The sequence below is a fragment of the Acinonyx jubatus genome, chromosome E4, assembly GCF_027475565.1.
Source record: "Acinonyx jubatus isolate Ajub_Pintada_27869175 chromosome E4, VMU_Ajub_asm_v1.0, whole genome shotgun sequence".
Lineage (NCBI taxonomy): Eukaryota > Metazoa > Chordata > Mammalia > Carnivora > Felidae > Acinonyx > Acinonyx jubatus.
In genome coordinates this window covers 52,936,445-52,962,782 of record NC_069395.1, presented here as the reverse complement: position 1 = coordinate 52,962,782, position 26,338 = coordinate 52,936,445, and the positions used below count along the sequence as shown (strand labels likewise).

Sequence of the window (26,338 nt, the reverse complement as noted above, 5' to 3'; positions counted from 1 at the left end):
CACTACTTCAATCTGCAAATGTTTAAAACATAATTATATTACTCTTTCCTAAAACTTACCTTTTTATCTGTTAACTACTCTATGCCTATGTGTACTTTATACTATTCAAAAAGATAAAAAAAACCAAAAAATAACAGCGGTTTCATGAGTTCCAGGTAATTAGTAGCTGACTCACTTGTACTTTTGTTTATGTCTTCTGTATCTATTTTCTTTTTTCCCTAAGGTTTATTTATTTTTGAGACAGAGAAGAGAGAAGCACATGCATGATCAGGGGAGGACAGAGAGAGAAGAAACAGAATCCCAACCAGGCTCTGACCCTGTCAGCACAGAGCCTGACACGGGGCTCGAACTCACGGACTTTGGAAATTATGACCTGAGCTGAAGTTGGACGCTTAACCGACTGAGCCACCCAGGCGCCCCTTTCTGTAGCTATTTTCAAATTTTACTGCAGCTGCTGATATTCTTTGCGCCAGTTCACAGTGGTCATTTATAGCTTCACTAGATGGGAAAGATACATACACAGTCAGGAACAAGGTCCAGAAGTTCCCCTTTTATTTACTCCCAGCACTCCTGAAGTGCCTATGCATATACCTTCCCCCACTTCTCCCATATAATGCACAGACTGACAACCGTATCAAGAAATTAAGTGAACACCCATTTAAGTTCAAGAAAATTCAACTTCTTCTGCTGCCCGTCTTTACTATTGGAACATATCTTTCTATTCCTGTTTCCCCCTCTCTTATCATAAAGTCATCAAATAATATTGCACTTTCTGCCTTCCAAGAGTTGGTCTTTTGTTTGAGATGGTGAAGACTCATTTCATCAGTGAGTGAAAAACCGTATCTGACCAACTGTACCCATTAGGATGAATCAAGGGATCATCACTATCTTACAACTCTGTCTTCCACGCTGTTCATCCCTGATTCGCCGCAGTCCAAAACTGTCCATGACACAGCAATCACCTGAAAGACGATCGCCTCCCCCCCTTCCCCTTCTTCCAGAATATGGTTTCGACTAACAATGCAGTCTCACCTCCCAGACATTGCCTAGCGTTCAGGACTGCAACCCCTGCCTCCATCTTCAAAAGGCCATTCTTAGAACAATATCATCTCCTGATGTACAACCTGATATGAACTGTCACACAGTCTGGGTTTACTTCCAGGAAAGAGATTTCAGGTGGAAAACTCTCAACTTCATGGAGCCAAATCTACTTTAACAAGCTCTTCATGGATATGAAGGCAGCAGAAGCAATGCTTGGCAAGTGCTGGTGCTGTGGTTGCCCTCCAACTATATTTCTTTGTGGTGTTGACTAGATGTTTCAACTTGACACTTGATGTACTCAAGAATCATACCAAAATTAAAATCTCTTCACAATGACACAAAAGCACTAGACAGAGATGGGCCCATGCATTTCCTTCTGGCCTCTCAGGCAGTCCTTCAGCAAATGCTTGCTGGTAGTGGTTTGTACTGTAGTACTGCTCTGTTGTAAGGGGTTGAAGTCAGAGAGGTGTTTCAGGTGCTTTACCCACTCAACAGAAAGAGCTTACGAGTTAACAAAAACAAGATGCCAGTGAGAGCAAGCCCTAACCCCAGCTGTGGGAAGGACGAACATAAAGGTGAGTCACCAGGGAAGAGAAGACTTCACTTTCCAACACGAGTGAGGGACTCTCAAGTCCCCCATATCCTCCTGAGAACAAAAGGAAATACTGTACAAAGGAGGAAACATGTGACTGATGCACCAAAGTATCTGACAACCCCACGAAGACCCATAAGACCAAGATGGAGAAGAAGGGAGCCCAGGACAAAGCCAGCCTGGCAGTGGGAACCAATCTCCCCAGGACTCATCAATGAACTTGGGGACAGACAACTGAACTGCAAAATAGCTGAACAACTTTATGGGCACGGACCTTAAAAGTATACAAGTGTGTTTCAGGAGGCCACAAAGAGATCCCTATGAATCTGCGGCTTTGGCCAGACACATAAAAGTTACACTTGAAAAATCAGGGGACTCCCCCGGGAAACAATGAGCTTTCTTAGATTGGGCCTGCGTGAGCAATCTCACTGCAGAATGGGATGCCAGGTATCCAGTACTGCTGAACCCCCTACCCACTTCCATAAAGAAGCAACTCCATTGTTTCTTTCTGCACAAGAGAATTCATTTTTTTCCCCACACATTTTTTGACCCATGTCTGGTCCTGAACAAAAATGACCTAATTGCTGGGTACAAAACAGAGTGATGCGATTGTGAAACCTAGATGGACAGTGTAAGAGGATCCAGAGTGGGATCAAGGTATTATCGTTATTATTGATGTACCTTCCCTCTGTTTGCCGCCCCCAAAACATGACACAGTGTGTGCAAGGCACTTAGGAGAAAGGAAAATGCAGGTTACATTACAGAGAAGCAAGGTAGGAAGGGAAGGTCCAATTCTACTGAATGCATGGGCAAAAATACTCTGGACCCAGTTCCAAAAGAAATACAATATCACTAATCTCTACTGGCTGCATGTTCTCCGCGATACAATACGGTCCTTGTGACAGTTCTCACATGAACATCTTACTTTTCTAAATTTTTGTTAACGTTTATTCATTTTTTGATAGAGACAGAGTGCGAGTTGGGTAGGGCCAGAGGAAGATATAGAATCCAAAGCAAGCTCCAGGCTCTGAACTGTCAACACAGAGCCCGACATGGGGCTTGAGCTTATGGACTGTGAGATCATGACCTGAGCCGAATTTGGGCGTTCAACCGACTGAGCCACCCAAGCGCCCCCATCTTACCTTTTTTGTAGGCACTTTTCTTTGTTCATAGAATTCTTCCAGGTTATGTGCTTTCTCTTTCAGCTGTTTGACTTTTGCTTCCTTTGTGGCTTTCACAGACCTCAATGCATTACACTTGTCTTCCAGGGCGTTTTTATTTTCTGGGGAAAAAAAAAAGGTGTTTTCATGATACACATGCACAGACCTGATCTGGATTTTGGTGAGACACAAAAACGCAAGAACCATGAAGGCAGAAAGTATTCTTTCCCTATTCCAATAGCAAAGTCATTGGCCAACATATGGGATTTCTCCTCAACAAAAATATAACTTCTAGTTGACAGTTATTGACCTCAAGGCTCTTAGCTCTACCTCCTCGAATTCAACATTGGCACCTTGTGGTTAAGACAGATATGAGGAAAGACTTTCACGGAAAACTGATCACACAACAATTTGTACCTCACACAGCAAGATCGTGCATTGCAATCAACAAACACTTTAGAGGCATGAATATAACTAGAAGACAAAGATGATGGAAAATAGTTCATGTCTAACAACTCATGGCTTTCTTAGTGTGTGTATGTATGTATGTATGTATGCCTGTTTATCCCCCATTCACGTTGAAAATGTACTATTCAGCATTCAGAGAGAAAGAGACTATTGCCACCTGGGTGGCTCAGTCAGTTGAGCATCCGACTCTTGATTTTGGCTCAGGTCACGTATTGTAGGATCACATTGATTCCAGACCTGTGTTGGGCTCCACACTGAGTGTGATCCTGCTTAAGATTCTCTCTCTTTCCCTCTCCCCCACTTGCATGCTCCCCCTCACTAAAATTAAAAAAAAAATCATAAAGCATAATTTAAACATATTTTTTAAAGGGAAAGGATTATACACTTTGGCTATCACCCTTTCTCTCTCAACTATATTCGGTATTTTCTACATATCTTGGAGGGCAGAGTTGAATGATGTGATAATTACCGAGTTGTGAAAATAAAAGATAACTCCTAGTCCTTGAAATAGCAAATCTCATCTTGGCGGTGCTAGTAAAATTCCAGCTCATTGGTCAGAAAGAGTTTTGGCTCCCAGAGGCCCACTGTCTACTGTGGTAAATGGCAGGCATATATGCGTGCTCGACTTTCACCAATGCAAACAAAAACCCCCAAAGCCAAATTACGGTAAAACTCAGCAGCCAACTCTTAACTACTTCCTGATTCTTCACATTTCTTTCTCTCTCTCTGAGTTTGCAAGGTAGCAAGTGCACTTTGAACGGTGTCATTTAAAATGTCACTACAGTGGGTGCCTGCGAGGCTCATTCAGTTAAGCATCTGACTTCAGCTCAGGTGGTCATCTCATGGTTTGTGAGTTTGAGCCCCTGTTCTGACTGTGTGCTGACAGCTCAGAGCCTGAGCCTGCTTTGATTCTGTGTCTCCCTCCTCCTCATTCTCTGCCCCTTTTCTCTCTCTCTCTAAAAATAAATAAACATAAAAAAATCTTATGTTACTTGTACTCAACAAGTACAAAAAGATAGAGATCATACCGTGCATAGTTTCAGACCACAATGCTATGAAACTCTAAATCAACCACAAGAAAAAATTTGGAAAGATAACAAATACTTGTAGACGGAAGAACATCCTATGGAACAATGAATAGTGGAATGCAAGCTGCTGCAGCCTCTCTGGAAAACACTAGAACGGAGGCTCCTCGGGAGCGAAAAAGAGAACTATCCTACGACACTAGGCAAGTTGCAAAACACAGGGCGATTTATCTAAGGGATACAGGTGTGCTGTTTGAAGGGACACATGCACCCCCTGATTTATAGCAGCATTATCAACAATAGCCAAAGTATGGAAAAAGCCCAATGTCCATTGAATGGATGAATGGATAAAGAAGATGTGGTGTGTGTGTGTGTGTGTGTGTGTGTGTGTGTGTGTGTTGAGGAGTATTACTCAGCATCAAAAATAATGAAATCTTGCCATTTGTAACTACATGGATGGAACTAGAGGGTATTCTGCTGAGTGAAATTAGTCAGAGAAAGACAAATATCATATGACTTCACTCATAGGAGGTCTTTGAGACACAAAACAGATGAACATTATATGGAATGAAACTAAAATAAAACAGGGAGGGTGTAACAAAAGAAGGGCACACATAAATAATGGAGAACAAACATGGGGTTACTGGAGGGGTTGTGGGGGGGGATGGACTAAATGGGTAAGGGGCACTAAGGAATCTACTCATGAAATAACTGTTGCACTATACGGTAACTAATTTGGATGTAAATTGTAAATAATAAAAACGAAAATTAAAAAAAAAAAGAATGAATGGGTGAACCAAGAAGTTAAAGGGAAAATTAAAAAGTACATGGAACCAGATAAAACTGATAACACCACAGTCCAAACCTCTGGATGCAAACAAAGGTCTGTCCATAAATGAAGTTTAGCATTCCTGAGGCCTCGCAGTAGAAGAAGGGGAAGAAAAAGTCTCAGATAACACAACGAAAGCTTATACCTTAAAGTAATGGAAAAAAGATCATCAAATAAAATCCAAATCCAGCAGAAGACAAGAAATGATAAAGATTACAGCAAAAATCAATGCTTTCAAAACTGAAAACAAAAACAAACAAACAAACACCCCCCCCACACACACAAACAGTAGAAGAGATCAATGTAACCAGAAGCTAGTTCTTTGAAATAATTAATAAAATTGATAAACCACCAGCCAGTTGGATCAAAAAGAATAATGAAAGGACCCAAATAAATAAAATCAAGAATGAAAGAGGAGAGATCACAACCAACACAGGAGAAATACAAACAAGAATAAGAGAATATTATCAGCAATTATATACCAAATAAAATGGACAATCTGGAAGAAATGGACAAATTCCTAGAAATACACAAACTATGAAAACTGAAAGAGGAAGAAATAGAAAATTTGAACAGACCCATAACCAGTAAAGAAATTGAATTAGTAATCAAAAATCTCCCAAAAAACAAGAGTCCAGGGCCAGATGGCTTTCCAGGGGAATTCTACCAAACATTTAAGGAAGAGTTAACACCTATTCTCTTGAAGCTGTCCCAAAAATAGAAATGGAAGGAAACATCCAAACTCTTCCTATGAGTTGGCATTACCTTGATTCCAAAACTAGACAAAGATCCCACTAAAAAGTAGAACTATAGACCAATTTTCATGATGAACATGGATGCAAAAATCCTCCACAAGATATTAGCCAACCAGATCCAATGACACATTTAAACTTTATTCACCACGACCAAGTGGATTTTAACCTGGAATGCAAGGCTGGATCGATATCCACAAAATAACCAATGTGATTCATCACATCAATAAAAGAAGGGACAAGAAACCACATGATGCACCAATAGATGCAGAGAAAGCATTTGACAAAATACAGCATCCTTTCTTGATAAAAGGGTTCCACCAAAAAACTGTTAAATGATCCATGAATTCAGCAAAGTGGCAGGGTATAAAATTAATGCCCAGAAATTAGTTGCATTCTTATACACAAAACAAAGAGCAACAGAAAGAGAAATCACAGAATCCATCCCGTTTACAATTGCACCAAAACCCATAAAACACCTAGGAATAAATCTAACCAAAGAGGTGAAAAATCTATGCACTGAAATCTATAGAAAGATTATGAAAGAAATTGAAGATGACAAACACACAAAAATGAAACACATTCCATGCACCTGGATAGGAAGAACAACTATTGTTAAAATGTCAATAGTACCCAAAGCAATCTATATATTCGACTGAATGCCTATCGAAATAACACCAGCATTCTCCACAGAGTTACAAAAAACAATCCTTCAATTTTGTGTGGAATTATATAGCCAAATAGCCAAAGCAATCTTGAAAAAGAAAACCAAAGTAGAGGCATCACAATCCTGGACTTCAAGCTGTATTACAAAGCTGTAATCATCAAGACAGTATGGTACTGGCACAAGAACAGACACTCAGATCAATGGAACAGAACAGAGAACCCAGAAATGGACCCACAATGTATGGCCAACTAATCTTTGACCAAAAGAAAGAAGATCCAATGGAATAAAGACAGTCTCCTCAGCAAGTGTGCTGGGAAAACTGGACAGTGATATGCAGAAGAATGAGCCTGGACCACTTTCTCACACAAAAAGACACTCAAAACGGATGTAAGACCTAAAAGTAAGATAGGCAGCCGTCAAAATCCTCAAGGGGAAAGCAGGCAAAAACCTCTTAATGTTGGCGTCCACATCTTCTTACCCAACACATCTCCAGAGGCAAGGAAAACAAAAGCAAAACTGAAGTATTAGGACCTCATCAAAATAAAAAGCTTCTGCACAGAGAAAAACAATCAGCAAAACTAAAAGGCAACCAACAGAATGGGAGAAGATATTTGTAAACGACATATGAGATAAAGGATTAGTATTCAAAATCTATAAAGAACATACCAAACTCAAAAACATACCAAAAAACAAGTAATCCAGTGAAGAAATGGGCAAAGACACGAGCAAACACTCCTGCAAGGAAGACATCCAGATGGCCAACCGACACATGAAAAAATGCTCAAAATCACTCATCATCAGGGAAATACAAATCAAAACCACAATGAAACACCCCCTCACCCCTTTGAGAATGGCTAACATTAACAACGCAGGCAACAACAGATGTTGGCGAGGAAATGGAGAAAGAGGAACTCTTGCACTGCTGGTGCACTGGCTTGCACTGCTGGTGAAGCCACTCTGGAAAACAGTATGTAGGTTCCTCAAAAAATGAAAAAGAAGACTGTTCAACAACCCAGCAGGTGCACTAGTTAGGTATTATGCAAGGGATGCTGATATGCTAATTCTCAAGGGACAAGTGAACACCCCAAATTTATTAGGCAGACTACACAATAGCTAAGTAAGGACAAAGCCCAAATTCCATCGATGGATGAATGTATAAAGACAGTATATATACATACATACATACATACATACATACATAAATAGTATGAATATGTTTTTGTGTGCGTGTGTGTGTGTATACACTACATACATACATACACCCACATGGTATATATTAGCCATCAAAAAGGAAAAAATCTTGCCATTTGAAACTACATGGATGGAGAGCCTCCTGGGACCTAACACTAACCGTAAACATAACCCTAAACATAACCCTCAACCTACCCCATCTAGCACATGAAAAGTAAACCAGATGCACAGCCGCATATGTGCCCTCACTTCAGCCCTCCATGGAATTAACAACATTGGTGTCACTTCGGCCTTAGCAATTCCCTGTACAGAACTCTTACCCTAGCTAAGTGTCTATCCCCATGGGGACCCAGTTCAAAAGTCTGACAACAGCACGCACACGGGTTCGAGAATCGGTGCAACAATACTCGGCATGGAACATGGAACATCACCATATCTTTTGCAAAGTGTGATTGCAGCTGCACGACAGGATTCCTGAGGCCTATTCCAAGGGTGGCCCAAACATCTCTCTGGCCTTGGATCCTATGAAGTGATACTGACCGGCACGCTCCTTTATGTACTCTATTCATCCCTTCGGAGAGACAACTGCACTGTTGTGGGTTCAGTGCCTGGAGCCTCCTGGGACCTAAAACTAACCCTAACCGTAACCCTAAACATAACCTTCAACTTACACCTAACCCTATCTCTAATTGAACCCTATACTTGACCCCCACCTTTTCTAAGGCCCTCAACACAGCCCTCGATGGAGATCATGAGACTGGAGTCGCTTCAGCCCTGTCACTTCCTTAGGACTGAACCCTAACCCTAACCTAAAGCTTTCTCCCATGACCCAATTCTAAAATCGAACAACACCACACCCACAAGGTTGAGATAATCGTGGGGGGGGGGCAAAAATACTCAGCATGAACGTGGAACATAACCATGTCATTTCAAAAGCACAGCTGCAGTTGCACAAGAGGATTCCTGAGGCCTAACCAAAGGGTGGCCCATACATTTTCCTGGCCTTGGAACCCAAAGACTAATCCTAACAGGCACCCTCCCTTGTATCCTACACTCAGCCCTTCGGGGAGACAATTGTTCTGTTGCCGCGTTCAGTGCTGGAGCTCGCTGGGTTAGGACCCATCCCTAACCCTAATGGTAAACTTCAACCTACACCTAACCCTATCTCTTAACTCCAAACACTACACTTTACCCCAACTCGCATGGCACTCAATTCAGCCCTGTCAAGTCGAGATCACGAGACTGGAGTCCTGTTTCGTACCATAGCAACACAGCTGGAATGAACTCTAACCCTAGCTATGGCTCTGTATGCATTGGGACCTAATTCCAATGTCTGACAACAGCTCTCACACTGGTTTAAGAATTGGTCCAGAAATAGTTGGCATGGAACTTGGAACATCACCATGTCACTTCCAAAGCACGACTACAGCTGCAGGGGAGGAATCCTGAGGCCTACCCAAAGGGTGGCCCATACTTTTGTTTGGTCTTGGAACCCAAATACGAAGACTGACGGGCACCCCCCCTTGTGTACTACACTCAGCCCTTCAGGTTGACACCTGCTCTGTTTGGGGTCAGTGTCTGGAGTCTCATGGGACCTAAACCTAAACCTAAACCTAACAGTAACCCTAACCATAAATATCACCCTACACTGAACCCTATCTATCTCATTAAGTCTACACCAGACCCACAGCTGCGCATGTGCCCTGACTTCAGAGCTCCATGGAATTCACAACACTGGGGTTTCTTTGGCCCTGGTGACATTCCTGGACCAAACCCTAAACCTATCTAAGTGTCTCTCCCATGGGGAAACAAGTCCAAAATCTGACAATAGCACACACAAGGGTTCGAAACAGGTGTGGAAATACTTGGCATGGAATATATATCATCACCATGTTATTTCCAAACCATAACCCTAACTGTACCCCTAACAATTACCCTCACCCTACACCTACCCCTATATCTAACCCTACCCTACATTGAACCACACCCTCGCATGTGCCCTCAATTCAGCCCTCGAGGGAGATAACAAAACCGGAGTTGCTTCGGGCCTGGCGACTTCCCTGGACAAAACCCTAACACTAGCAAAGGGCTCGGGACCCAATTCCATGTCTGACAACAGTACGCATGCGGGCTCGAGAATCAGTGAGAAAAATACTTGCATGGAACGTGGAACATCACCATGTCATTTCCAAAGCGCGACTGCAGCTGCACGAGAGGCTTCCTGAGTCCTACACGAAGGGTGACACATACATTTCTCTGGCCTTGGAAGTCAAAGGCTAATCCTGACCGACACCCTCTCTTGGGTACTCCACTCAGCCCCTCGGGTGAACACCATGCTCTGCTGTTGAGATCATAGTCTGGTAGTCCTTATGGACCTAAACCTAAACCTAATCCTAAACAATAATTCTTACCTAACAACCTTAACCCTAATCAACCTTTATAAGCGTACACCAGACCGATAGCACACACATACCCCCATCCAGCCCCCCATGGAATTCACAACACTGCTATGGCTTCTGCCATGGTGACTCCCCTGGACCGAAACCTAACCCTAACTGAGGCTCTGTCCCCATGGGGACCCAATTGCAAAGTCTGACAAGAGCACGCACATGGGTTCGAGTAACGGTGCAGAAATACTTGACGTGGAACGTGGAACATCACTATGTCATTTTCAAAGAGGAACTGCAGCTGAACGAGAGGATTCCTGAGGCCCATATGAAGCTTGCCCAATATTCGTTTGGCAATGGAAACCAAACACTAATCCTGACTGGCACCTTCCTTTGTGTACTCCACTCAGCCCATCGGGGAGACAACTGCTCTGTGGTGGGGTCAGTGCCTAGAGACTCCTGGGACCTAACCCCAGCCCTAACGTAACCCTAAACATAACCCTCACCCTACACCTAACCCTAACATTAACCCAAATCCTACACTTGACCCGAACTGTCGCATGGCCCTCAATTCAGTCCTCGAGGAGATCACGAACAGAGTCGATTTGTTTCCTGCTGACTTCCCTGACTAACACAAACCTAGAGTAAGGGCTCCTCCTGTCGGAACCCCAATTCCAAGTCTGACAACAGCATGCACACGGTTTCGAGAAATCTTACCGAAATACTCGACATGGAATGTGGAACATCACTATCTCATTTCAAAAGCGCGACTGCAGCTGCACGAGACGAATCCTGAGACATACCCGAAGGGTGACCCTTACATTTGTCCGGCCTTGGAAGCCAAGACTAGTCCTGATTGACACTCTCCCTTGGGGACACCACTCACCCCTTCGTGGAGATAACACCAGTGTTGTGGGTTCAGTGCCTAGAGCCTCCTGAGACCTGACCCTAACCCTAATCATAACCCTAACCATAACCTTCACCCTACCCCTAACCCTATCTAGTACACTAACTCTAAACCAGATTCACAGCCACGCATGTGCCTTCAATTCAGCGCTCCATGGAATTCAAAACACTGGTGTCTCTTCAGACTTGGCGACTTCCCTATACTGAACCCTGACCCTAGCTAAGTGTCTATCCCCAGGGGGACTCATTTACAAAGTCTGACATCAGCACATACATGGGATCAAGAATCGGTGCATAAATACTAGGCATGAAACGTGGAACATTACCATGTCATATGCAAAGCACGACAGCAGGTGCACGAGAAGAATCCTGAGGCCTACCCAAAGGGTGGGCCATATGTTTGTCTGGCTTTGGTACCTAAAGATTAATGCGAACGAAAACCCTCCCTTCTGTACTGCACTCAGGCCCTTCATAGACAACATGCTTTGCTGTAGAAGTCACTGCCATTCACTCACACCTGGGACTTAACACTGAACGGTGAACCGAAACAATAACCCCTCACTCCTAAGCCTAACGTAATCGCTAGCACACTAACCTCAATAGCAGACTCACAGCCTCACAGTCAGCGCCTCATTGAATTCAAGCAACATGTGTTGTTTCAGCCTGGCGACAACCCTGGATGGAACCATACTCTAGCTAAGGCTCTTACCCATGGGCACCCAAAACCAAAGTCTGACAACACCACACACCTGGGGTCCAGAAGCAGTGAAGGATCATTCCAGATAGAACCTGGAACTTCAGCATGTCGTTTCTCAGGCTGGGCTGCAGCTTTCTGAAATGATTGCTGAGGCCTACACAACCAATGGCCCATACAGTTGTCTGGAAATGGGACGGAAATACTAAAAATGAACGGCATCCTCCCATGTGCCCTCAACTCAGCCCTTCGGGGAGACAACTGCACTGCTGTGGACTCAGAGCCAGGAGCTTCCTGGGACCTAATCCTACCCCTAACCAGAACTCTCAACTGAAACCTAATGCTACACTTGACCCGCACCGTCACATGGGCCCTCACTTCAGCCCTCGAGGGAGATGAAGAGACTTGAGTCACTTTGCATCTGGGGACATCCCTGGACCAAACCCTAACCCTAGCTAGGGCTCTCTCCCCATTGGGACCCACCAAAGTCTCGCAACACCACGTGCTTGGGGTCCAGAAGCGATGTAGGATCATTCAGCATAGAAACTGGAACATCACCAAGTCATTTCCAAGGCCTGAATACAGGTGCACAAGAGAATTCCTGAGTCCTAACTGACGAGTGATCCATAGAATTGTATGGCCTGGGACCCAAAGACCAATCCTGAGCGGCACCCTCCCTTGTGCCCTCAACTCAGCCTTGCAGGGAGACATCTGCACTGCTGTGGGTTCAGCGCAGGGAGAATCCTGGGACCTAACCCTAACCCTAACCAGAACCCTCAAGAGAAACCTAACGGTATCTCGAACCCAAACCCATGACTCACACCATTGCAAGGACCCTCAATTCAGCCCTCGAGGGATACCGACAAAATATACTTGGAGTCGCTTCGGCCTGTTGTTGCACTGGACCGAACCTATATCCCTAGATTAAGGCTCTCTCCCCATAAGGACCCAATACCAAAGTGACAACACCATGCGCCTATGGTCCACAAGCAGTGCAGGATCACTCAGCATAGAATCTGGAACATCACCATGTCATGTCCAAGGCCCGGTGGCAGCTGTTCAAGAGTATTCCTGAGGAATATCCAAACACTGTCCCACAGCGTTGTCTGGCCTTGGAATCCAAAGACTCATCCTGAGGGCACCCTCCCTTGTTCCCTCAATTCATGCCTTGGGGAGTCAACTGCACTGCTGTGGCTTCAGCTCCTGGAGCCTGTTTGGACCTAACGCTAACCAGAACCTCAACCGAAACCTAAGCCTGCCTCGATCCCTAACCTTGCAGTTGAGCCGCCTTCGCGCATGGGCCCTCACTTCAGCCCTCAAGGGAGATCACGAGACTGGAGTCGCTTCGGCCCTGGCGACGTCCCTGGCCCGAACGCTAACCCAAGCTAAGATTCTTTCCCAATGGGGACCCCATACCAAAGTCTGGCAACACCAAGCGCCTGGGGTGCAGAAATGGTGTAGGATCACTCAGCAAATAATCTGGATCATCCCATGTCGTTTCCAAAACCCGACTGCAGCTATCTGAGAGGAATTCTGACGCCTACCCACCCAGTGGCCCATAGAGATATCTGGCATAGGAACACAAAGACTAATCCTGACCAGCACCCTCACTTGAGCCCTCAACTCAGCCCGTTGGGTAGACAACAACAACTGCTGTTAGGTGCGGTGCCTGAGCCCTCTTGTGGACCTAACCTAACCTAAACCCCCAACCAGAACCGCCAACCAAAACCTAACCCAGTCTCGAAACCTAACCGTACACTTGACCCGTACCATCACCCAGGCCCTCACTTCAGCCCTCAAGGGAGATCACGAGACGGGAGTTGCTTCAGCTCTGGTGACGTCCCTGGACCAAACCCTAACCCTAGCTAAGGCTCTCTTCCCATGGGACCGAGTACCAAAATCTGACAACACCATGCGTCTGGGGTCCAGAAGCGGTGCAGGATCACTCCACATAGAACCTGGAACATCACCATGTCGTTTCCAAGGCTGGGTTTCAGGTACTCAAAAGTATTCCTGAGGCCTAACCGAACAGTGGCCCATAGAGTTGTCTGGCCTTGGAACCCAAAGACAAACCCTGACCGGCACCCTCCCTTGTGCCCTCAACTCAGCCCTTCAGGGAGACAAGTGCACTGCTATGTGTTTAGCGCCTTGAACCTCCTGGGAACAAAATCCAAACCCTACTTCTAACCCTCATCAGAAACCTCAACTGAAACCGAACCTAACTCAAACCCAAACCCTACAATTGCTCCACATCGTCATATTGGCCCTCACTTCAGACCTCGAGGGAGATGACGAGACTGGTTTTGCTTGGAGCTGGAAATGTCACTGGACAGAACCCTAACCTTAGATAAGTCTCTCTCGATATTAGACCCAATAACAACGTATGACAACACCAAATGCCTAGGGAACAAAAGCGGTGCAGCATAACTCCGCATAGGACATGTAATATACTATGTTCTGTAGAAGGACCGGTTGAGATCCAGATGAGATTTCAAAGAGTCCATAACCTGACTAGTGGCGGCCTACAGTTTGTCTAGCCTTTGGAACTCACGACTTATCTAATCCGGCACCATCCATTGTTCCTTCAAATTAGACTTTCGGGGAAACAACTGCACTGCTCTGGTTTCAGCGCCTAGTGTCTCCTGGAACGTAACCCTAAACCTATGCCTAAACCTAAACAGAACCCTCAACTGAATCCTAACACTACCTCAACCCTAAACCTACAGTTGAAAAGCACCATCGCATGGGTCCTCAATTCAGTCCTAGAGGGAGATCACGAAACTAGAGTCACTTACACCCTGGCGACGTCCCTGTAACAAACCATAACCCTAGTTAAGGCTCTCTACCCATGCGACCCAATAACAAAGTCTGACAACACCACGCCCTGGGGTCCAGAAGTGGTGCAGGATCACTCGCCTTAGAACCTGGACCATCACCATCTCATTTCAAAAACCTGGCTGCAGCTGCCCAAGAAGATTCCTGAGACCTACCAGACCACTCTCCCATACAGTTGTCTGGATTGGAACCAAAAGACTAATCGTGACAGGCAACAACCTTGGAACCTCACCTCAGCCCTTTGGGTAGACAATTGCAATGCTGTGGGTTCAGCCCCTGCAATATCCTAGGGCCTAATCCTAACTACTAACCCTAACCCTAACCCAAACCCAAAGCTTAATCCTAGCCCTAAATCCTATCCCTAACCCAAACCAGGGCACTAATATACATTAACACCATCCGCAACAATACAAACCCTAACCGAAATGCTGAACCTTAAACCCCAAATCCGAATCCAAATCCTAACTGTAACCATAAACTTAAACCCTAGACATGAACACTAACCACTAACCCTAATCCCCAAACCATAAATACTAAACACTAACCCTAACCAAACACTGACCCTGACCATAACCCTAAAACCTAGCCACTAACACGTAACCATGAAAACATAACCCCTAACCCAAAACCTAAAACCTAAACTCTAAACAATAAAACCTAAATCCTAATCCCTATCCCCTGACCCTACAACTACCCTGACCGTGACCCTAACCCTGAAGCTAATGCTGATACTAACACTAACACCTAAGCCCTACCCTAACCCTAAAGCTAACCCCAACCCTAGCCCCTAAACCCTAACCCTAACCTTCACCGTAATCCTAACCCTTTAAATCTAACCATCTAATCTAACCCTAACCCTAACCCGTAACCGCTAACCCTAACCCCATGGACAGTCCTTCATCACCAGTCATGGGCTATGAACCACCCCCCCCCATCCTCCACCTCCTCTATTTGGGTAGATAAACTGAAGTGGTTAGGGATTTATCTAACGCATATTCCATCTACGATTCGTGAAACACTTTGTGGGAAAAATGTAGAGATGGTTGTTAGGGCTTGGCAATTCAACTGCAAAACTGCCTGAGGACTTTGTAACATATCTCAAGTTTCTCAGGACATATGTTCAATGGACTGTATCATTTCCCCATAATGAGGTCAGCTTTAGGCTTCTCCTGTCAACAAGCAAGAGGATTTTTACACAAAGACAGATGTATCGGCGTAGCTGATGCATATTTTACAGACACAATGTTTGAGTTCTGTGAAGGATGAGATGCCCACTCCCTAAGTGTATGTGACTTGGTGTCCTGTGTGAAATGGGCTCATTCCTTGATATGACATAACCATGTGAGGTCACCATGTTGAAAGCACCAGTGAGGAGTGGGGGAAACGTGAATCACACAGAATAGAATTTGAGAAATTAGAGGACAGTAAGCAGAGTCTATGAGAAGTTGCAGAGGAAGGGTCCTGAGGTTCCGTGAGAGCAGTGCAGCCCATTCCTGACGCACAAGCCTTGAGCAGGGAGCATGAGTTCCACACGGAGCTACTATGTGGGATCACTCTCAGTGCACAATGCAAGGTTCCTCTCCAAAATGTCATATTTGTCAAAGTGCACCCAGGTGATCATCTAAAAAGGTTGTTGTCTCCCTGCGTTGTCTGAAGGTTCTGGATATTTATGGGTGAAAAAATGCCCTGGATATATAGAAAATTTAACTTGGTCTTAAGGAAATGCTTGTCTGCATAAGTTCATATCCTTCAGTGAGACTAAAAGTGAAGACAGGATCTAGATCAGCTGAGTGCCTGCATTGGCCTTTAGCCTGGGTAAACCTACAATTCAGGGATGCCCAGATGCCACCCCTGCTGGACCCCTGACATAACCTGACTGCGGCTTTGCATCTATCTCTTTAAACTTCTCTCACAATATCCCGAGGGTTTCCCTGTGTTCCTGCTATCTCAGCCAGAATACCAATTCTCAGTGGGACCTACACAGAGCCTGAGATGGGTTATCTGTGAAAGAGGGGTAATATTTGTTTCTAAGGACATAATGAAAAGAAGACATTGAATACAGAATGCATCTGCAAAATGTCTGGGAAATATCCACTCACCCTTCTCACAGTTTCAATTAAGATATCTCCACACAAATGATCATCAAAAAAAGATGGTCACAGAAGTTCATTAAACTAAGACGGTTAACGCCTCCGCCCAGGGATTGGGGATCGCCACTTTAAAGAAGACAACGGCACACTTATTGTATTAAGATTCAGGCCCTGCCAGACAAAGAAAGAAAAAGATAATTACGAGAATGTGTATATCAGAGTTCTACATCTGAGATCTGAAGACAATCATATTCCATTACATATAGACTCGCAGATGCATCCACACTAAAGTGTTCATCTGAGGCCACAGATTAAGTACCAAAGAGGGAATGCATGTAGGAAAACATAAGACCATAGGGAAATAACCCCAAATCTCATAAATCTCACTGCCTTATACAACTATTTTGAAATTTGAAGAGGACTGTGTGAGGTGACAGAGTATGGTGATTATATATCTTAAAAATGTGTCAGATCTGCCTGCATGCTTTCTCTGCTAACCCTGAGCTCTCCACTTTGTTTTTCTTAGTATCCCTTAATAGTACTTTCACTGTTTTGTCTCTGTTTCAGTGTTTGCTTCTAGGAGGACCTACTCTCACCCCCCATCGAATGTACACAGTGTGGTTCCTATACACACAGGTAACAAACTAGCAGAAGTTGCAGTGATGTAGGATAGTAGCAAGATCGCCCTTTTTGCAGAGGAGCCCGAGAGAGTTTTCTGGGGTGATGATAACTTCCTATATCTAGATGCATGGGGTGCTTGTGCTCATTTATTTTAGAAATATTCACTGACTCCTGGTGCTTGGGGTCAGATAGACAGGTAACTGACCCTAGCATATGGCTGATTTGTAATGGTGGGTAAGGATCAGGGACCAGCAGTGACTGTGGGAGATGAGTGAGGAGGCCACACATGGAGTCAGATCCTCTCTCAGGATGCCATGTCTCCACGGACAGCAACCTTGTGCAGGAGGTCTCTGAGGATCACATATTTCTTGATCAGTCCTGTGAAATGCATAATCCTACTCCAGATTTCTCACTGAGGGATGGACAGGGCAGAGGCCAGCAGCTGGAGGATACCCTGATCATGGCTGGAGTGGAACTGTGGGCCTGGGAGATTGAGTCAGAGAAATGAAAGGCAGAAGATAGTTGGCAAGGATTTTGAGAGATAAAGGGAAGAGGAGAGAAGGCAATGTTTTCTACTGACTTCACCCACATTTCTGTGTGAACAAAAGGAGATTCTTGTCTCGCAGGGAAGGGAAGAGGGCCGGCAAAAGACAGGGTGACATTCTCATCTCAAGTGCTCAGGATATCTCCTGCTCTTGAATACATATCACTAGGAAGCCAGTGCATTCTGTCAAAAGTTAACAGCAGGCTCATACCATTTAGTGAATAATAAAGCGATGATTGAAGAACCTCATCATTAAAGTATTGCAACGAGAGTATGTAAACATACAGAGAGATACAATAAAGCAACAAGTCCGAAGGTAAACCGACTGCAAAACTTATGGGAATATAGACTATTGGAAAAGGAGATACCCCAATGCCAGCTTTCAGACACCTGGGCAATATGTGAAAACGTGGGGAAAAAAAAGTAGTCCTTACTTCAAAAGCAACATTAGCATTAGACACAAAGGGATCATGATGGAAGGTTTAGGGAGAAACCATATGATTTCATGGTGCTGTACCCATGGTCCTGTACCCTCAATCTCATCAAAGTATACCCTTTAACTTGAGGTTTGTTAGATGTAATTATACCTCATTAAAGAGAGTTTCAAAACATAAAATAATAGAAGCAAATGTGGGAAAGTTCCTTTCCAATCCTGAAGTGCATGTGTGATATGAGTCTGTCTTCCCATGTCTCAAAAATCCAAAATAATAAGACATTTAAAAAATTAATAATAGCAAAGTAAGAGGACCCTGAGCTCACCCTGTCCCATGTTTTCAACTGCATAACATCCACATCCAAGTCCATGAACCAAAGAGCGATCCAAAGACTGGCAGAACAAACTCCACACCGAAGTAGAGAGAAGCTGCACCAGAAAGGTTAGGAATGTCAGAAAGGTGGAGGCTGTCTGCCTGCAGAAGGGGCAGAAAAAGTGAGCCCCACACCAGGGAGGTCATACAGGGAAGACTAATCTCCATAACATTGGGCATTAGAACTTAGAGGGGCTGAATGCCTTTGTGTTCATATACAGGAGCTTTGGAGGTCAAATGACCCAGCACTGGGAGATCCAGGAGGATGAGTGATAGCCAGATCCCTGGCGGTGTAGAGAGGCAATGTAAACATGGCATGTTACACAATGCTGAGGGAACAGGAGACTGATTGTATTCATGCTGATTCCGAGTGGTGTTGGAGAAGGACATCACCACAAACAAGGTAGCTCACATGCACCATTCTTCTCGCCCCACCTCCCAGAATAAGCATATAAGCACCCCACAAGAGGGAGAGGCTGCAACAGACTCTTTCTAACTATCGCCAGTGGCATGTGCCTGTCCCCAAGGGTTCACTAGGGGACTCTCCAAACCAAGCCTGCTGGTCTCAGGCCAAACATTTTTCAAACCACAAGGTCACCCTGTCTGACAAGCTGTATGCATAGCTGCCACAACATGCTGTGCACATCTGCACCTCACCCAGCTGTACATATCCAGGCACCCTCATCTGTCTCACTAAGCCACATGTCCCCAGGCACAGACATGCTCTGTGCATATCCTCAAGCCCCTAGCTTCCACCGCTGGTCCACAGCCCCCAGCCACCAAAGGACATCGGGAAATCTGGCATAGGACTTGTAGCCCTGTGAAATTTTGCTAACACTCCTGCCCTGTGCCCAAGTTATCCAGCAGGCATACCACCCCCGCCAAGCTGGCCTGCCTGGGTCCACAAACCATTGAGATAAGCACAGCCCACAACAGCATGCAATCAGTGCAGACACCTGCACTAAAAGGAAAAGTAACCCAGACACAACAGCAGGCTGTGAACAGTACCCATACGATAGCCTCCTGAAGGTCCAGGTCCTATAAATGGAGACGTGCACTGCTGAGTTCTCCAGGACCTCTTCTATATAACGTTATTAGTTTCAAGAGCAGAAGGTACAGCTGACTTTCTTAACACAGAGAAACAGAGACAGAGAGAAAGACAAAATGGACACACAGAGATGTTTTTCCACAATGAAAGACCTAGTGAAAGTCACAGCCAGAGATCTAAGCCAAAGAGATGTAGGTAACATACCTGATACCGATTTGAAAAGCAATGATCATAAGGATACTCCTTAGAGTTGTAATGTGATGAGAAGAGTGAGAGACCCTGACTATAGATAAGAAATATTAACAGTAGACATTGAGGACACAATAAAGGAGAGACACACTTGCTGGAACTAACAAAGGGACGGAAGAAGCAGAGGAGCAAACCAGTGACCTTGAAGACTGAGTAATGGAAATGAATCACATTGAACCAAAGAGAGAGAACAGACTTCTGCAACGTGAGATGAGACTAAGGGAACTCAGTGACTGCAGCAAAGACAACAATATTGATATTGTAGGAGTCGCAGAAGAAAGAGAAAAGGGGGCAGAAAATTTATTTCTGGAAACAATAGCTGAAAAATGCCCTAATTGGGGGAGGAAACAAACGTCCACATCCGGGAGGCTAGAGAATTCACATCGAAATGAACAAAATCAGGCCAACATCCCGACATATTGTAAGCAAACTTGCAAATTACAGTGACAATAAAGAAAAACTCTTAAATGCAGCAACACAAAGAGACCTTCACTTAGAAGGGAAGACCCATAAGGCTAGCTACCAGATTTCTGAACAGATACTTGGCAAGCGAGAAGCAAGTGACATCACATATTCAAAGTGCTGAATGGAAAAATCAGCAGCCAAGAATACTCTATCCAACAAGTCTATCATTCAGAATGGAAGGAGACACAGACTTTCCCAAACAAAAACTAAAGGTGTTTGTACCACTAAACCAGTCCTGCAAGAAATATGAGAGGACTCTTGGCCGAAAGGAGGACCAAAAGTACGACTGTCGAGGTAAAAGACACAAATCAAGTAAAACATGAATATTTTTGTAAAAAATAGTTAAGGAACTCAGAGAAATGGATTTGAAATATAATAACATCTACCAAAAACCTAGGGAGGAGAAAATAATGGGTTCCAAGGTAAATGACCATCACTTAATACAAACTGCTAAACACAGAAGAGGTTATATACATAACCCAGCAGTAACCATATATCAGAAACCAGTCACAAATATGCTAAGAATAAAGATAAATAAATTAAAATACTTCACTAAAGAAAAATAAGCAAACATGATAGACAGACAAGAAAGGTCGAGAAAATCGATTAAAACAACAAGAAAACAGGTAATATAATGGCAATAAATACATACGATAAATAGCAATCAGTTCTTTGAATTGGAGTATATGGAATGAAACGCTCCAATCTAGAGACATAGGTGTAAGAACAATGAAAAAAAAAAAAAAAAAAAAAAAACTAGAGTAGCAATACTTGTATCAGAAAAAATACACTTAAAACAAAGTACATAACAAGAGACAAAGGAGGACGTTATATAACAGTAAAGGGTACAGTCCAAAAGGAATCTAACTAACATCAATATATCCCACAATTAAGTGGGATTTATTCCAAGCTGCAAGGGTGGTTCAGTATTTGCAAATCAATCAATGTGATACATTATATCAACAGGAGAAAGGATAAGAACCATATGATCGGGGCACCTGGGTGGCTCAATCCTTTAGCAGTCCGACATCAGCTCAGGTCATGACCCCATGCTTCGGTGAGTTCAATCCCCACATGGACTCTGTGCTGAAAGCTCAGAGCCAAGAGCCTCCATCGAACTCTGTGTCTCCCACTCTCTTTCTGCCCCTTCCCTGCTCACACTCTGTCTCTCTCAAAATTAATAAACGTTAAAAGAAAAGAACCATACGGTCATTCCAATACATGAAGAAAAAGCATTTGACATACTACAACATCCATTCATGATTATAACCCCCTAAAGTAGGTTTACAGGGAACATACATCAATGCAATAAATGTTTTCTATGAACACCCTGCAGCTATAATCAACCTGAATGGAGAAAATCTGAGAGCTTTTCCTATAAGGTCAGGGAAAACACAAGGATGTTTACTCTTACCACTTTTAAGAAACATAGCATTGGAAGTCCAAGGTACAGCCGGCAGATAAATCAAACAAAAAGAAAAGAAACAAAAGAAGAAAAGAAAAGAAAAGGAAAAGAAAGAGAAAAAAAAAAAAGAAAAGAAAAGAAAAAAAAAAAAAAGAAAAAAAAGAAAAGAAAAACTAATCCAAATCTGGAAGAAGTGAATCTTTCACACTTTGCAGATTACATGACACTATATATAGAAAACCCTAAAGAGTCCACCCAATAACTGCTAGAACTGATAAATGAATTCAGCAATGTCACAGGATACAAAATCATTGTACAGATAAATCTGTTGCATTTCTAGACAATAACGAACAGTAGAAAGAGAAATTAAGAAAACAATCCTCCATTACAATGTACACCAAATAATAGTTATCTAATGATAATCAATCCAAGCTGCTGAGCGACCTATACTCTAAAATTAAAAAAACAGTGGATGAAAGAATACGAAGGATGACACAAAAAAATGGAAGGATAGTATCCGTATACTCATGGATCGGAAGTACAAATTTCCATGGAAATTGTCTATACTTCCCACAGCAGACTGACACAACTAATGCCATCCCTATCAAAATACCAACAGCATTTTTCATAGAACTAGAAACAGTCCTAAAATTTGTACAGAACCACAAAAGACCCAAATCTTCAGAGTAAACAACCTTTATGTGAAGTGATCATTATGGATGGAACTATGCCACTGGATCTATCAGCTCCAAAACCACAGTAGTCCAGGCCTAAGCATTTGAACAAACGTTAGACATATCCCAACCAAGGATCATTCTACAAAATACATTCTACAAACGTACCTTCAAAACTTTGCAGATTATGAAAAATATGGAAAAATCTAAAAATCGCCATGGCCAAGTGAAGCCGAAGGAGACAGAATGACTGTAATGTGCCAGCTGGGATGAGTCTGGGACAGAAGAGGTTAAAACTGAAGCAATCTGAATACAAATACAAAGTTAGTTAATAGTACCATATCTCTTTGGGATATTGATTGTGATCATGTATCCACTTAGAGGACATCAATAGCAGAAACACACTCTTTTATGTGAGAATCAAATAATATCTTACCAAGTTTTTCTGGTACTAGAACCCCCACCACGATTGAAAAAGATTCAATTAGTAATCATGTTTTATGTTTTCAACACCCTAATATATATGACTATTCTAGTATTAGTTACTAGTGATGGCCATGTACCTAATCTTGTTGTTCTTACTATTATGTAATTTAAATAATAGCATTCATGGTACAGAAAAGTCAATGCATGATATACACCTCACAGAAACATTCACTTTACCATTTTAAGGAGAATAACATATGTAGATCACCACTGTTAGTATGTGGTATGTAAATTAAGTGTTTTTCGGATCTGGAATGAACATGTCATTAAATGGCTTTCCATAAAGGCGGTTATCCTAGATAATGAATGAAACTCAGATTTTACAGGATGTACTTAACATCATGCCTGAACAGTGTCCAAAAAAGAAAACATACGTACACATGGCCAGATGGATCATTGTGACTGGCTCACTTATTGTAAAGAATCCTTGCTTTAATATTTTCATGCATATTTTTTTAGCAGGAATACAAGAGAATGAAATATTTTCAAATCGAAGAGATGTTCAAAGGCTGGAAGAATGATAGGGTGTTCAAGGGGTTTCAGAAGGAAAAGATGTGACCATGAAGTGGCAGTCACAGGCAAGCAGGTTTCTCTCGTCCACTTTGACAGGTTTTCATGAGGGGTTGTCCATCACAGCATGTGATCTGCAAAAGGGTAAGACCCAGAAGTACCAGAGGGAAAGACACGCTTTAGGAAGAGGTGACTTGGAAAGGGTGCTTCTGTGCCTAAGTGATGGCTCAGAAACCTGGCTGGGTGTCCCTCGGTCAAGATTTCAGGAGGCCAGCAGTAACCTAGACTCACAAAGACCTTAGTAACATACATCAATATAATTTAGAGTCACAAAAATCTTAGAACCACAGAGTTGATCTCCATCTATGATTAGGAGATGGTCGCAGATTTACAGGATATGATCATTGGGCCGGCAGTAGATGGCTAAAATATTACTTAGGGTTATGTTTTTAATAAAAAAATTGATGTGCAAAAATATGGGTTTGGAATGTAAAGAAAACTCAAAGGACCATCATGGAGTTCCTTACATTAAGGCCTCATGTCACTAACCCTAAATTTACTCCTGTAGGAATGTATCCTTTAACCGGTCAACAATGAAATTCCTATTCATTGCCGGAAATTTATCTGATAGACCACTGCCATTCCCTCAGGGAGGAAATCTCGCCTAAATAAAGTATTCCATGCCACTAAATTTGTTTTAAAGTTTATTTATTTTGAGAGAGAGAGAGAGAAGAGAAAGAGAGCACATGCCAAGGAGGGACAGGAGAAGGGAGAGAGAGAATCCCATGACCACGAGGTCATGATCTGAGCCAGGATCAAGACTCGGACACTTAACCAAGCGATTCAGACCCCGAGAATGTGGAGTTTCAAAGGTTATCAGGCTTGGCTGGGATACAGCCCTGAGGGCACTGGTCTAATCCTTGAGAGAAGGCAGCAAACTACTTACAGGCAGATGGTATGGAAACAGTGACCTGTACATCGCCTGGTGCAAACAGTGGGGGCAATTATACACTCATCATGGAGAGCATCTCTGAGAGGCAGTGTTCACAACAAGGGGACAAAGGAGGTAGGACAGAGGAGCTGTGTGGGACCATTTTCCTCCTCTTCCCCACAGCATAAACACAGAGCCACCTGCTGGAAACAATGTCATACCTACACACTGGCTGCCTAAGCTGCTTACAACCAACCCCACATTCCTGTGCTCTGGTGAGACTGGCCTTCTAGGTCAATCAGGCTTGCCTAAGTCCCAATGGAGGTGTCCCCTTCCCCAGAAGACCAGCGGAAGCTCATGACCACACCACCTCTCTTGACCATGTACAGTTCTTCAGACTTTCACTTCAAGTGGCAGTCATTGCAAGTCTCATTTAAGAAGCAGATCGGAGCTGACCAAGATAAAACTCAAGCACATTCTGGCGCCAAGGACCATACACCTGTCCATACAACTTGCCTGAAAGGAAAGTGCAGCCAGAACAACAAAACAGTGCCGCAACACACACCACAGACACTCCCTGATGTGTCAGGCCCTGGACACTAGATGACCTCCTTTCCATAAAGCCATCCATCTCACAGGCAGCTAACATAATGAGCTTTTGTAACACAGAGAAGGCAAATACTCAGCCAAAATGCCAAGACAAGAGGAATGCATCCCAAATGAAAGAACAAGAAAAGGTCATGGCCAGAGACAAGGAAGGTGAACACCTGGTCCAAACTCATTCTAATGAGGCCAGCTGGCTGAGTCCAAACTGGACAAAGATCCCACCAAAACGGAAACTACAGACCAATTTCCCTGATGAACCTGGATGCAAAAATTCTCAACAAAAAGTAGCGAACAAGATCCAACAATACATACAAATAATTATTCACCACAATGAATTGGATTTATTCCTGGGATGTACCACCAATTCAATATCTGCAAATCAACTGATGTGATACATCACATTGAGAAAAGAAAGGATAACAACCATATGATCCTCTCAATAGATGCAGAAAGAGCGTTTGACACAATGCACCATCCTTTCTTGATGAAAAAAAAAAGCACGCATGAAAGGAAGGATAGAAAGATCTTGTCTGAATATCAGTATGTCCAGATACGAAAGTCCCACCACTAATATCATCTTCAATGAGGAAAAACTGAGAGCTTTCCCCCTAAGGTCAGGAACACGACTGGGATGTCCACTCTCACCACTGTTATTACACAAACTGTTGGAAGTCCTAACCTCAACAAGCAGACAACAAAAAGAAATACAAGGCATCCAAATTGGCAAGGAGGGTCAAACTTTCCCTGTTTGCAGACATGATACTTTCCAAGGAAATCCAAAAGACGTCATGGAAAAAACTGTTAGAACTGATACTTGTAATTACAGGACGTGTTTTCCAGTATGATAAAATCAATATACAGAAGTTGACTGCATTTCTATACACCAATAATGAGTCAGCAGAGAGAAATGAAGGATTGATATACTTTCCAACTGCACTGAAAACCATCAAATACCCATGGGTAAACATAACCAAAGAGGTAAAAGATCAGTACACTTAAAACAATAGAGGGGCGACTGGGTGGCTCAGTCGGTTAAGTGCCGACTTCTGTTCAGGACATGATCCCGCATTTGTGGGTCTGAGTCCCGTGATGGGCACTGTGCTGAGAGCTCTGAGCCTGAGCCTGCCTTCAAAGTCTGTTGTCTCCCACTCTTTCTCTTTCTTTCTGCCCCTCCTCTGCTCATGTGCCTCTCTTTCTCTCTCCTCTCTCTCAGAAAATAAACAAAAATAAAAAAATAAAGGAACACGGCACAGTTCTCCCTCTCAACTGATACAACATCTATGAAAAAATGGAAGAAACACAAAGAAACGGAAAAACATTCCATGCTCATGGGTGAGAAGAATAAATATTATTAAA

The 26,338-nt window shown here is 43.4% G+C and overlaps 1 long non-coding RNA gene across 2 annotated transcripts in view; it reads right to left on the bottom strand.

Moving 5' to 3' along the window:
- Nucleotides 1-2,533: 2,533 nt before the first annotated feature.
- Nucleotides 2,534-26,338, bottom strand: part of LOC113596958 (uncharacterized) — a 50,362-nt gene continuing 26,557 nt past the window's right edge. For both annotated transcript variants that reach the window (XR_008293316.1, XR_008293315.1), the window contains one exon: nt 2,534-2,915. This is a non-coding gene — a long non-coding RNA (uncharacterized LOC113596958). The remainder of the gene's footprint in view (nt 2,916-26,338) is intronic.